This window comes from Macaca mulatta, chromosome 10 (genome assembly GCF_049350105.2).
Source record: "Macaca mulatta isolate MMU2019108-1 chromosome 10, T2T-MMU8v2.0, whole genome shotgun sequence".
In the NCBI taxonomy this organism is placed as follows: Eukaryota; Metazoa; Chordata; class Mammalia; order Primates; family Cercopithecidae; genus Macaca; species Macaca mulatta.
This window is the reverse complement of record NC_133415.1, coordinates 13,447,962-13,460,486: the sequence shown is the minus strand read 5'-3', so window position 1 is coordinate 13,460,486 and position 12,525 is coordinate 13,447,962.

Sequence of the window (12,525 nt, the reverse complement as noted above, 5' to 3'; positions counted from 1 at the left end):
AATTTTGCTGTGATGCCCAGGCTGGAGTGCAATGGCGCAATCTCGGCTCACTGCAACCTCTCCTTCCCGGGTTCAAGTGATTCGCTTGCTTCAGCCTCCTGAGTAGCTGGGATTACAGACACGTGCCATCATGCCCAGCTAATTTTTGTATTTTTAGTAGAGACTGGATTTCACAGGCCGGGCGCGGTGGCTCACGCCTGTAATCCCAGCACTTTGGGAGGCCGAGGCGGGCGGATCACAAGGTCAGGAGATCGAGACCACGGTGAAACCCCGTCTCTACTAAAAATACAAAAAATTAGCCGGGCGCAGTGGCGGGCGCCTGTAGTCCCAGCTACTTGGGAGGCTGAGGCAGGAGAATGGCGTGAACCCGGGAGGCGGAGCTTGCCGTGAGCCGAGATCGCGCCCCTGCACTCCAGCCTGGGCGACAGAGCGAGACTCCGTCTCAAAAAAAAAAAAAAAAAAAAAAACTGGATTTCACCATGTTGGCCAGGCTGGTTTCGAACTCCTGACCTCGGGTGATCCGCCTGCCTTGGCCTGCCAGAGTGCTGGGATTACAGGCGTGAGCCACCGTGCCCGTCCAGCATCTTACTTCCTAATACGACATATGAGGCCCTGGAAAACCTGGCCTCTGCTGGCCTCCTTAGCCTCCTCCCTCGCTGCTGAACTGCTGTGGTTCTCACAGCTGGTTTTACTCTATGCCTTTCCATATGCTGTTCCCTCTGCCTGGAATACCTTTCCCTGCTGTCCCCATCTACTTTGGTCTAACTTCTACTCCCCATTTAAGAATCAACCCCACAGCAAGATTGCTTGAGCCCAAGAACTTGAGACCAGCCTGGGCAATGTAGTAAGACCTCATCTCTCCAAAAAATTAAAAAAATTAGCGGGGTGTGGTGGCACACACCTGTGGTCTCAGGTACTTGGGGGTTGAAGTGGGAAGACTGCTTGAGCCTGGGAGGTCAAGGCTGCAGTGAGCCGAGATTGTGCCACTGAACACCAGTATGGGAGACAGAGCAAGACTTTATCTCAAAAATAAATAAATAAAAAATAAAAAATAAGGCCAGACATGGTGGCTCGTGCCTGTAATCCCAGCACTTTGGGAAGCCGAGGTGGGCAGATCATCTGAGGTCAGGAGTTTGAGACCAGCCTGGCCAACATGGTGAAACCCCATCTTTACTAAAAATACAAAAAATTATTTGGTGGGAGCCTGTAATCCCAGCTACTCAGGAGGCTGAGGCAGGAGAATCGCTGGAACCCAGGAGGTGGAGGTTGCAGTGAGCTGAGACTGCACCACTGCACTGCAGCCTGGGCGATAGAATGAGACTGTCTCAAAAAAAAAAAGAAAAGAAAAAAGAGTCAGCCTCAGCATCTTCTCCTCCTGGAAGCCTCCCTGGCCTCCTGGCTGGGCTGGGGTTCCCTTTTCTGGTACCCCCTAGTCCTCTGTGCTTACTGAATATTCCACACGCAGTTATAATTTTTGGTTGACTTGCTGACCCTCCACTTCCAGCCTGTGAGTCCCTCGAGGGAGAGACTGTGTCTGGTTCGCCTCCATGTCCCAGCGCTGGCCCCATCCTGGCACATCTGGGCAGGAAGTCACACGACCTGGTTCTATTCCTGGTCATGTTCCTGTCCAAGCCACCCCTTCAGTTTCCCCATCCAAAATGTGGGAGAGCTGGGCTTTGCCAGGTCACTTCTGAGGGCACCGTTGTCCAGAAGATGGACAGGGCTTGCATGGCCCAGGCCTGTGCCAGGTGCTCGAGATTGATGGGTTGAGGGCCACGGGCAGCGCGCTCAGTCAGAAACTCCCTCCGTGGCTCCCTGTAGCCCCGTGTAGAGAATGGGGTGGGTGTAGAGAGGGGGCGGAGGGCTACATGCCAGGGCCTCAGCAGACCAGACCCCACCAAAGAGGCTGGCCTGGCACCCCCCAGCAGGAATGATGGCCCCCAGTGGTTATCAAAGGCCAGCGGGGCCCCTCCCTCCAAGGATGAGGGGGTGTCCCTGGGCTGCCACTGACAAGCAGGGCCATCCGTCAGCCCTGAGCACAATGGGGTCATTAACCCCTGACCCCAGCTCCTTTTTAGCCACTTCCTCTGAGGGCTGGGTGTATGGGGCTGAGAACGGATGGGGGATTTCTGTCAAGCCTCGCTTTTCAGCAAGGGGCCCAGGAGCAATGGCTGCTTGGCTGCTCCCAGGCTCTCTAGCTCCCAACCTCTGTGGCTTCTGCAGGGTCTGGGGGAGCCTCCCACTCTCTGTCCCCTGAGAGGGCACCCTCTAGGCCAACCACCCTCAAGCCAAAGCAGTGTGTATGGGGAAGGACAGATAGAGACCCTGAGAAAGAGACAGAGACTCGGAGAGAGGGAAGCCGAGGTGGGCAGATCATCTGAGACAGACACTTGAGACTCGAGACGGCTCCTTTCCCTTTACAAAGTGCGTTCACGGGAAAAATCATAGACCAACCCTGCTTGTGAAATTAGATGCGAAAATCCTAAATCAGATATTAGCCAAACAGATACATGCATCATGCCCAAACTGAGTTTATCTTAGAAATGTAAGGCTCATTTAACATTTGAAAAATCTATTAGTGAATTTATCACATTAATGAATTAAGGGAGAAAAGTCATATGATCATTTTGGCACTGGAAATCAAGGTCAACATCTACTTAAGATAAAAATGTTTTAGCAAACTGGGGATAGAAAGGAATTTCCTTAGACTGGGCATGGTGGTTTCCAGCACTTCAGAAGGCCAAGGCACACGAATCCCTTGAGCCCAGGGGTTCGAGACCAGCCTGGGAAACACAGTGAAACCCCATCTTTACAAAAAAGACAAGTTTAACTGGGCGTGGTGGTGTGCGCCTGTAATCCCAGCTACTTGGGAGGCTGAGGTGGGAGGATCGATTGAGCCCAGGAGTTTGAGACCAGCCTGGGCAACATAGTGCATAGTGAGACTGTGTCTCAAAAAAAAAAAAAAAAGAAAGAAACTTCCTTAAACTGATAAAGATTATCCACAAATCCCAGCACAAACACAGAGTTCTTAAAGGAGCAATGGACACATTTCTTAGAATCAGGGATGGATTTGCCCCTCATCCATGAGTGGATTCAACATTGTACCTGAGGTCCTAGCCTGGAAAGTAGGCATGAAAGAAGGGATAAGAATTGGAAAAGAAAAGCAAAACTGGGATTATTTATAAGTGGTATGATTGTCTATTCATAGAAAACCCCAAATCATCTACTGGCAAAGTATTAGAACTATGAATGAAATTTAGCAGAGAAAGGATATTCCCACATCCAATCAATATGAAAAACTAATTATAGGGTGTGATGGCTCGTGCCTGTAATCCTAGCACTTTGGGAGACTGAGGTGAGTGGATCACTTGAGGTCAGGAGTTCGAGACCAGCCTGGCCAACATAGTGAAACCCCATCTCTATTAAAAATACAAAAATTAGCAGGTGTGGTGGCATGCGCCTGTAGTCCCAGCTACTCTGGAGGCTGAGGCAGGAGAATCGCTTGAACCTGAGAGGTGGAAGTTGTGATGAGCCTAGATCGTGCCACTGCACTCCAGCCTGAGCGACAGAGCAAGACTCCATCTCAAACAGAACAGAATAAAACAAAACAAAACAAAAATGAAACAAAACAAACAAAAAAACGAATTACAGCTAAAACACAGATAATCCTTGAAAACTTGATGCTCAGCGAAAGAAGCCAGAGGTGAAAGGCCACATAGAAAGTGATTCCATTTATATGAAATGCCCAGAATAGACAAATCCATAGTGACAGAGAGTAGATTAGTGGCTTTGGGGGGCTGGGGAGAGGAGGGCTTGGGGAGTGACTATGAATGAGTTAAGTTTTCTTTTGGTGTGATGAAGATGTTCTGGAATTAGATAGCAGTGATGGCTGTATATAACCTTGAGAATATAGGAAAAACCACTGAATTGTACACTTTCAAATGATGAATTTTTATGGTATGTAAATTGTATCTCAAGAAAAAAGTAATTGCATTTATAAACATCAGAGCTGACAACATATAATTTTTAAAAATCTTCCATTTACAATAATAACAAAAATTACATCTAACAAAATATTTATGGTGATAAAATGCTATTGAGGTACAGGCACATTGAAAAATGGTTTTCCTTTTTTTTTTTTTTAAAGACAGAGTTTTTTTACTCTATCGCCCAGGCTGGAGTGCAGTAACATGATCCTGGGTCCAAGTGATTCTCATGCCTCAGCCTCCTGAGTAGTTGGGATTACGGGTGCGTGCCACCATGCCCAACTAATTTTTTTTTTTTTTTTTAAGACAGGGTCTCACTCTGTTGCCCAGGCTGGAGTGCAATGGTGCGATCTTGGCTCACTGCAACCTCCGCCTCCCAGGTCCAAGCAATTCTCCTGTCTCAGCCTCCCAAGTAGCTGGGATTACAGGCATGCACCACCATGTCCAGCTAATTTTTTGTATTTAAGCAGAGACAGGGTTTCATCATGTTGTCCTGGCTGGTCTCGAACTCCTGAGCTCAGGCAATCCACCCACCTCAGCCTTCCAAAGTGCTAGGATTATAGGCGGGAGCCACCGTGCCCTGCCCAGCTAATTTTTGTATTTTCAGTAGAGACAGAGTTTCACCATGTTGGCCAGGCTGGTCTCAAACTCCTGGCCTCAAGTGATCTGCCTGCCTTGGCCTTCTAAAGCCCTGGGATTATAGGTGTGACCCACCATGCTCACAACTGGCAATTTGGCAATTTTTTAAAAAACTAAACACACATTTACCATAGGACTCCGTGACAGCATGCCTGGGCATTTATATCAGAGAAACGAACACTCATATCCACACAAAAACAAGTACACAATTGTCAGGGCAACTTTATCTGTAATGGTCAAAAATTGGAAACAACTTGAATGCTCTTCAGTGAGTGATTAAGCTAACTAGTTCCTCCATACCATGGAATACTACTCAGCAATGAAAAGGGATGGGCTAAGCTAAGAACAGGCTTCCAGAAGGATGGAGCTCTAGGGAATTATGCTGAATTGTTTGTTTTTTGACGAAGTCTTGCTCTGTCGCCCGGGCTGGAGTGCAGTGGCATGATCTCGGCTCACTGCAACCTCTGCCTCCCGGGTTCAAGCTATTCTTCTGCCTCAGCCTCCTGAGTAGCTGGGACTACAGGCGTGTGCCACCACACCCAGCTAATTTTTGTATTTTTATTAGAGATTGGGTTTCACCGTGTTGGTCAAGCTGGTCTCGAACTCCTGACCTTGTGATCCACCCGCCTCGGCCTCCCAAAGTGCTGGGATTACAGGCATGAGTAACCGTGCCCAGCAAAAAAAAAAGCCTAATTTGAAAGGTTACATGCTGAGGAGCTCCATTAATGTAACATTGTCACAGTGACAAAACTGTAGAGACAGAGCACAGAGTTGTGATAGCTAGGGGTTGGGGTAGGGAGGGGAGGGAAATGGGGGGGGAGGTTACCATAAATGAGTAGTATGGAGGGTCTGTGATGACGGAAGATAGAACAGTTCTGTATTTTTTTTTTTCTTTTTGAGACAGAGTCTCGCTCTGTCGTCCATGCTGGAGTGCAGTAGTGTGAGTGTGATCTTGGCTCACAGAAGCGTCCACTTCCTGGGCTCCAGTGATCCTCCTGTCTCAGCCTCTCCCTGAATAGCTGGGACCACAGGTGTGCATCACTGTGCCTGGCTAATTTTTGTATTTTTGGTAGAGAAGGTGTTTCGCCATGCTGCCCAGGCTGGTCTTGAACTCTTAAGCTCAAGCGATCTGCCCGCCTCAGCCTCCCAAAGTGCTGGGATTACAGGGGTGAGCCACCATGCCTGGTCAGTTCTGTATCTTAATTGCGATGGTGGCTACATGAATCCACTTGTGATGAATTGTAGAGAACTACACACACACACACACACGCACACACAGGCATACACACACATGTGCACACACACCTACATGAATGCATGCAGAACTAGTGAACTCTGAATAAGGTTCTGTGGTCAAGTACTCTAGCTATGTAAGATGTTACCTTTGGTGGAAACTGGGAAAAGCATATCCGGGACCCTTCTGTACTATTTTTGCAACTTCATGTGAGTCTAAAATTATTTGAAAATAAAAACATAGACAAAAAATGTTATTGGAAGACATGAAAGAAAATCCTCAATATTTGCTTCACCATAAGGAAAGCAGGCCTGGAGGAAGGGGTGCAGCATGGGCAGGGTTGTGGCTGAAAATGGAGTGGCTGTGAGGGATCACTGGGCAACTTGGTGTTAGGTAACAAAAGTGTCATTACTCTCTTCTCTCTAATTTTGTACTTTAAAAAATTTCCTTAATAAGAAATAAAAGAGGTAAGTGAATGCAAAGAGACAGCTATTAAGTTGCATAGATTCAGTATAAGGATGTTCATTCTCCCCAAATTAATGTCAATTAAACTCAGTCCTGATCAAAACCCAACAGGCTTTCTGATGGAGGTTATCAAGCTGATTCCAAAAATCAGTGAGAAAGAGCAAAGCAGTAAGAATAGCTGAGACACTCCTACAGAACGAGGCGGGACACCGGCCTTACCCGCTGTCAAGGCCAGGCGTACAGCTACGGTCTTTAGGCCAGTCTGGGATTTATCAGTGCAGAGGTGGCCACCGAGACCCATGGGACAAAGAGCCCGGCAGAGACCGTCGCACACAGGGATATTGAAAGTGGGGGCGTGGCAGGTGAGGAGAAAGGAAGGACCAGGCGCATTCACGTCAGTTTCACCTGCTGTCCTCATCCCTCTCCTCTAGGCTGGCCTTGCTCTTTGCATCCCAAGACCCCATTCCACACTGAGGTCACTGAGGCTCAGAGGGGGCCAGTGACACCCAAGGTCTTCTGGCTGTGGTCCCGGGCTCTTTCCAAAGTGTGGTCCCACCAGCCTTCCCTGCCTGTGTCGGAACCATGGGCCTCCAACCCGCTACAGTCCCGAAGATTCGGAACCTCTGAGGGAGAGGTGGGGATGGGGTGTTGCGGCATCTGCAAGAGAAATAGCTTCCCACTTGAGTTTGAGAACCCTGCAAGGGACAGGGAGGAGAGAGAGAGGGCGAGCGCAATGAGCCAGCCACTGTGCTGCCAGGCTGGGGAACAATCAGGCTCTGTCCCTTTCCTCCCCACCCCCCTGGGCTCCCACCAGCTTTCATCACTGACCTAACCCAGGGGGCAGGGCACTGGGGGGCGGGGGTGGAGGGGAGGGCAGAGGTCAGCCCATTACACGCCAAGCCAAGCCAGGAATAGATCCACTTTGGGGGTGGCTGGGGGGACTTGGGGCCCCACGGAAACCCACCTCCCACCTCTGGCTAGAGGCAGCTGACTGGAGGAGGCGCTGGAGAAGACAGGAGATAGCTGCCCTGTACCCCAAGGGTGGTGAGAGCCAGGGCTCCATCAAAGCTAAGAACAGGCTTCTAGAAGGATGCAGATGCCCCTGAGCCACACTAATCCCCTCCCTGGCCTCCACTGCTGCCACCTTAGTGGGAGACACTTTCCCGTCCCAAGAGGAAGGTGACCCTCCTGACCCGCTGTCCTCAGGGCTGGCCCACCCCACCAGGCCTCCCTTCTGCTGCCCCAACCCAGCCTCCCAGTGGTTTGGCCCCTGTGCCCTGTCCCCACCTTGCTTCAGACTCGGGGGGTGGTGTTCCCACCCCCACCAGCGGGCCCCCCTGCTCCCTCCAGCCTGTCGATGGTAGCCAGGGGGCTCCAGGCAAACACAGGCCTGACTGCCCTTTCCCTTCCTGGCCAGAGTCTTCTGTGGCTCCTCAGTGCCAGGCAGATCGAGTCTGGGATTCTGATGCCAGCACTTGAGCCCTCTGCTATCTCTGGCCATCGCCTGATATCTGGCCTTCTACTTTTGATGACACAGTTATTCATTCATTTAACAGACAGGTGTTGAGCGTCACCCCAGGCTAGACAGTGTGCTAGGTGTTGGGGACAGAGGTGTGACCTGGATGGGCCAGGTTTCTGCCCTCAGGGACCTGGCTGTCTGTAGAAAACAGACCAGAGACTGGTTAGCAAGCAAGCGCAGGCCCCATCACCAGCCACTCTGCAGGCATCGGTGACATGAGGGGGATAACGCAGGACTGGTCCCTGCTGGCTGCGCTGCCTCTTCTCAGGCCGCTCGAGGGTGACAGTGCACACCTGCCACAGAAACACCCTGCAGCTTCCTCTCAGGCGTCCCTGAGCACTTCCTCAGAGAGACCCTTTCAAAGCGGCGCATCTAAAGAACTCCCTGGGACAGGCACAGTGGCTCATGCCTGTAATCCCAGCACTCTGGGAGGCCGAGGCGGGCAGATCACAAGGTCAGGAGATCGAGACCACGGTGAAACCCCATCTCTACTAAAAATACAAAAAATTAGCCGGGCGCAGTGACGGGCGCCTGTAGTCCCAGCTACTCAGGAGGCTGAGGCAGGAGAATGGCGGGAACCCGGGAGGCGGAGCTTGCAGTGAGCTGAGATCGCACCACTGCCCTCCAGCCAGGGGGACAGAGCAAGACTCGTCTCAAAAAAAAAAAAAAAAAAAAAAAGTAACTCCCTGGGCCAGGCACAGTGGCTCATGCCTGTAATCCCAGCACTTTGGGAGGCCGAGGTGGGCAGATAATCTGAGGTCAGGAGTTTGAGACCAGCCTGACCAACATGGTGAAATCCCATCTCTACAAAAAACACAAAAATTAGCCGGGTGTGGTGGTGCTTGCCTGTAATCCCGGCTACTTGGGAGGCTGAGGCAGGAGAATCACTTGAACTCAGGAGGTGGAGGTTGCAGTGAGCCGAGATCACACCACTGTACCCATCACCTTTCCCACCCCTCCATTTTATAAAATCTCTGGTGTCTGCCACCAGCTGGAAGCAGCCAATTCTTTGCTTACCAGTTGATTGCCTGCTCCTCCCACTCACGAGGCCTCTGTCAGGGCAGGGCCTTGCTCGTCTTGTTCCCTGGTGTGTGACCTGGATGTAGTAGGTGCTCAAGAAATACGTACTGAATGAATGAGTGAGTGAATGGGTGAGAGTGTGGGATCACTGCACAGCCGTGAGGCTCATGTGAAGAAAGGAATGGAAGCTGCTCGATTCCGGGCTACTGCACAGAAGGCACCCAGCCTTAGCCGCCAGGGTCACTGTCCTCTGCTTGACCTGAAAGCCCACACTCTAAATGTCTATGTTGACGACGAACTGAACTGAATTCCAGCAACCCACTCCAGCTTCTGGACCTTTAAGTAGGGAGGATTGCAGGCCTGGGCTGGGGGACAGCGGTGGCTGCAGAGCGGGCAGCCAGGCACAGAGCTGGCGTGGGCAAGACCAGCTCACCCGTCCACAAAGTATATGGACCCCTGAGCTCCCCGGCATCCCTGAGTCAGGCGACAGTGTGCGGAAAGCTGGGGGCTCTATAGCTGGCCGCGTGCTTCAGGAGCTGTTTTTCCTAATGGCCACCGGGTGGCAGCACTTCCCCAGGAATGTGGGCGGCAGAGCCAGCCCTTGTGGATTGAATCTCAGAGGGAGCCACAGGGATGGAAGCTTGGAGGGGACCCAGGCCCAGGGTCACACAACTTTCAGTGGTAGGGCCAGGCCAGGACAGAGGTCACTTGCCTTGCCACCTGGACGGACTCAGGAGTAGCCTCAGGGCAGGAGGAGATGCGAGCTGAAGAGGGAGGGTGTGAGCCGCAGCCCTAGCTCAGCCTCCTGGGAGTGGGTGGATGTCCTGACCTTGATTTCAACCCCTAGAATCCTACCCATCCTGAGGAAGGGGCTCCACCCAGGCCTCCCCTCTGAGGCCCTCTGAGTCTGTCTCCCTCGCCAGACTGATTCCCAGGGTCCTGGGACTGTGCCTTGTCCCCTCCACCACCGGCCACGGGAAGCCTTTGCACCTTTCCCTCTTTCCCTTTCCTTGCCTCAGCCTGGGCACCACCAGCACCTCCTCCAGGAAGGCTTCGCTGGCCTTTGGTTGGGCAGGAGCCCCTCCTCCAGGCCCATGCAACACCCTGGATTATCCGGGATGGTGAGGCCCTGGGGGCAGGGATTGCTGGTACCTCGCACAGGCCCACCTAGGTGTGCACAGACACTGCGTGTTCGCAGCTTCTGGCACAGAGGTCCTCAAACTGCAGCAGGCATTGGCGTCACCCTCAGAGTGTTGTGAAAATGCAGTCCCCAAGATCTCCCCTTCCCCAGAGATTCCAATCCAACAGGTCTGAGCTGGAGCCCAGGAATCTGCATTTAAGACACTTCCCAGCCAAGTCTGATGCAGAGGCCTGAGCATCTTAGTGTTCGTTAAATGTACCATCGGCCCTGATCTCTGCAGGGGTTCAGCAAAATAACTATAAACAGAAGGACCATAAAAACCTCTGACATCTGTGCTCTTTGAATCACTCGCAAAACACTTTCACATCTGGTTCTCCTTTTTTGCCTTCCCCTATTTATTTATTTATTTATTTATTTATTTATTTATTTACTTACTTATTTAAGACGGAGTCTCACTCTGTTGCCCAGGCTGGAATGCACTGGTGCAATCTTGGCTCACTCCAACCTTTGCCTCCCGCATTCAAGCAATTCTCATGCCTCAGCGTCCCAAGTAGCTGGGACTACAGGCATGTGCCACCACGCCTGGCTAATTTTTTGTATTTTTAGTAGAGACGGGGTTTTGCCATGTTGGCCAGGCTGGTTTTGAACTCCTGACCTCAGGTGATCCACCCACCTTGGCCTCCCAAAGTGCTGGGATTAGAGGTGTGAGCCACTGTGCCCAGCCTGTCTTCCTCTTTTTAACTACTATCTTGGGAGGATCATCATCCTCACTCCACAGACACCAAGGCTCAGAGACAAAGGGTGACTTTTCCAAGGTCCTCCAGCTAAAAGAACGGAGCTGGGATTTGAAATGGAGTCACCCTGGGCTAGGGGAGCTCCAAAATTCAGGACCTAGACATGGCCTGGTGATTCCAGCCTTGTGGAGGAAACGGGCCACTGCTACTGTCCCTGTTGAGGCCCTCCTCATCTCTTCTCTGAGACATCCAACCCTCTTGACTCCCTCTGCCCATCCAAGTCCTCTCTTCCTGGACCCAGAGAAAGTCTCGTCTCATACTAAAGCTGCAGCGATTTCTGCAAGCACTAGATTTGCAGCCAGGTATGTGCTGGACTTTGTGGGCAATTCAGAGAAGGGCAAAACAGAGCACCTGCCCCCCGACCAGGGGCTTCCTGTCCAGCTGGAAAGACAACAAGTGCTTATTTGGGTGACAGAATAAGGTACTTGAATGTTCTTTTCCATCAAATAGATTCCTGGTCCCAACCAGACCCCCTCAATTGACTGGGACATGTTCCTCTGCTGTGTGGGCTGATTTCGGTGACCCCCTCTGCTAAAAAAGCTAAGCGGATTGTGACATTTTCACACCAACAGGTATTACAAAGCAATCCAATTTCCTTTTTCTTGTCTGTCACAATGACACCTGTTGATGAATTCCAAGTATCCTACGGAAGATGGGGGTGCCAGAGATTAGAAAGTAAGTAGAGAAAGAGGCCGGGTGTGGTGGCTCACACCTGTAATCCTAGCACTTTGGGAGGCCGAGGTGGGTGGATCATCTGAGGTCAGGAGTTCGAGACCAGCCTGGCCAACATGGTGAAACCCCATCTCTACTAAAAATACAAAAAATTAGCTGGGCACAGTGGTGGGGGCCTGTAATTCCAGCTACTCAGGAGGCTGAGGCAGGAGAATTGCTTGAACCCGGAGGCAGAGGTTGCAGTGAGCTGAGATCATGCCATTGCACTCCAGCCTGGGCGACAAGAGCGAGACTCCATCTCAAAAAAAAAAAAAAAAAAAAGAAAAAAAAAGAAAAAGAAAGAAAAAAGAAAAAACATTGCAAAAATTAGCCAGCGTGGTGGCAGGCGCCTGTAGTCCCAGCTACTTGGGAGGCTGAGGCAGGAGAATCACTTGAACCCAGGAGGCAAAGGTTGAAATCAGCTGAGATTGTGCCACTTCACACTCCAGCCTGGGTGAAAGAGCAAGACTCCATCTTAAAAAAAAAAAGTCAGTAGAGAAACAGAATACAAGAAGAGGGACATGGAGAAGCGTTTTATAATTTATCAAACTGTGAGCTCTAAGCCCCACATTTAAAGGGGATAAAAACCTTGCCAGACAGAATACAAGCATGTAATAAATTAATCACTGCAGAATTGGCTCAGGAAAACCATGAAGAGATTTCACAAGGCAAATACACAGCAAATTGCTGAACGAATGATTCAAATAGCAATTGCTCAGGAGCTCAGAAAAGGGAGCAAGATATATGAGCTGAGATCGTCTGCTAAGCCTGCCGGGAAGAGGTGAATTAGAGCGGAGCCTGCAGGCAACGGCTGAACAAGGCAGCAAAGAGGGGCATCTTCCCCAACCTGGGAAGAAAGGCCAGAGTGGGTAGGGGGTTTTGAGGTCAGAGTGACAGCTGTGCCAAGCAAATTGTTTACAAAGCATTCACACCTGTTTTTCCTTCTAATCTTTTGTTTTTGAGATGGGGTCTGGCTCTGTCACCCAGGCTGGCCTGCAATGGCGCAATCTCGGTTT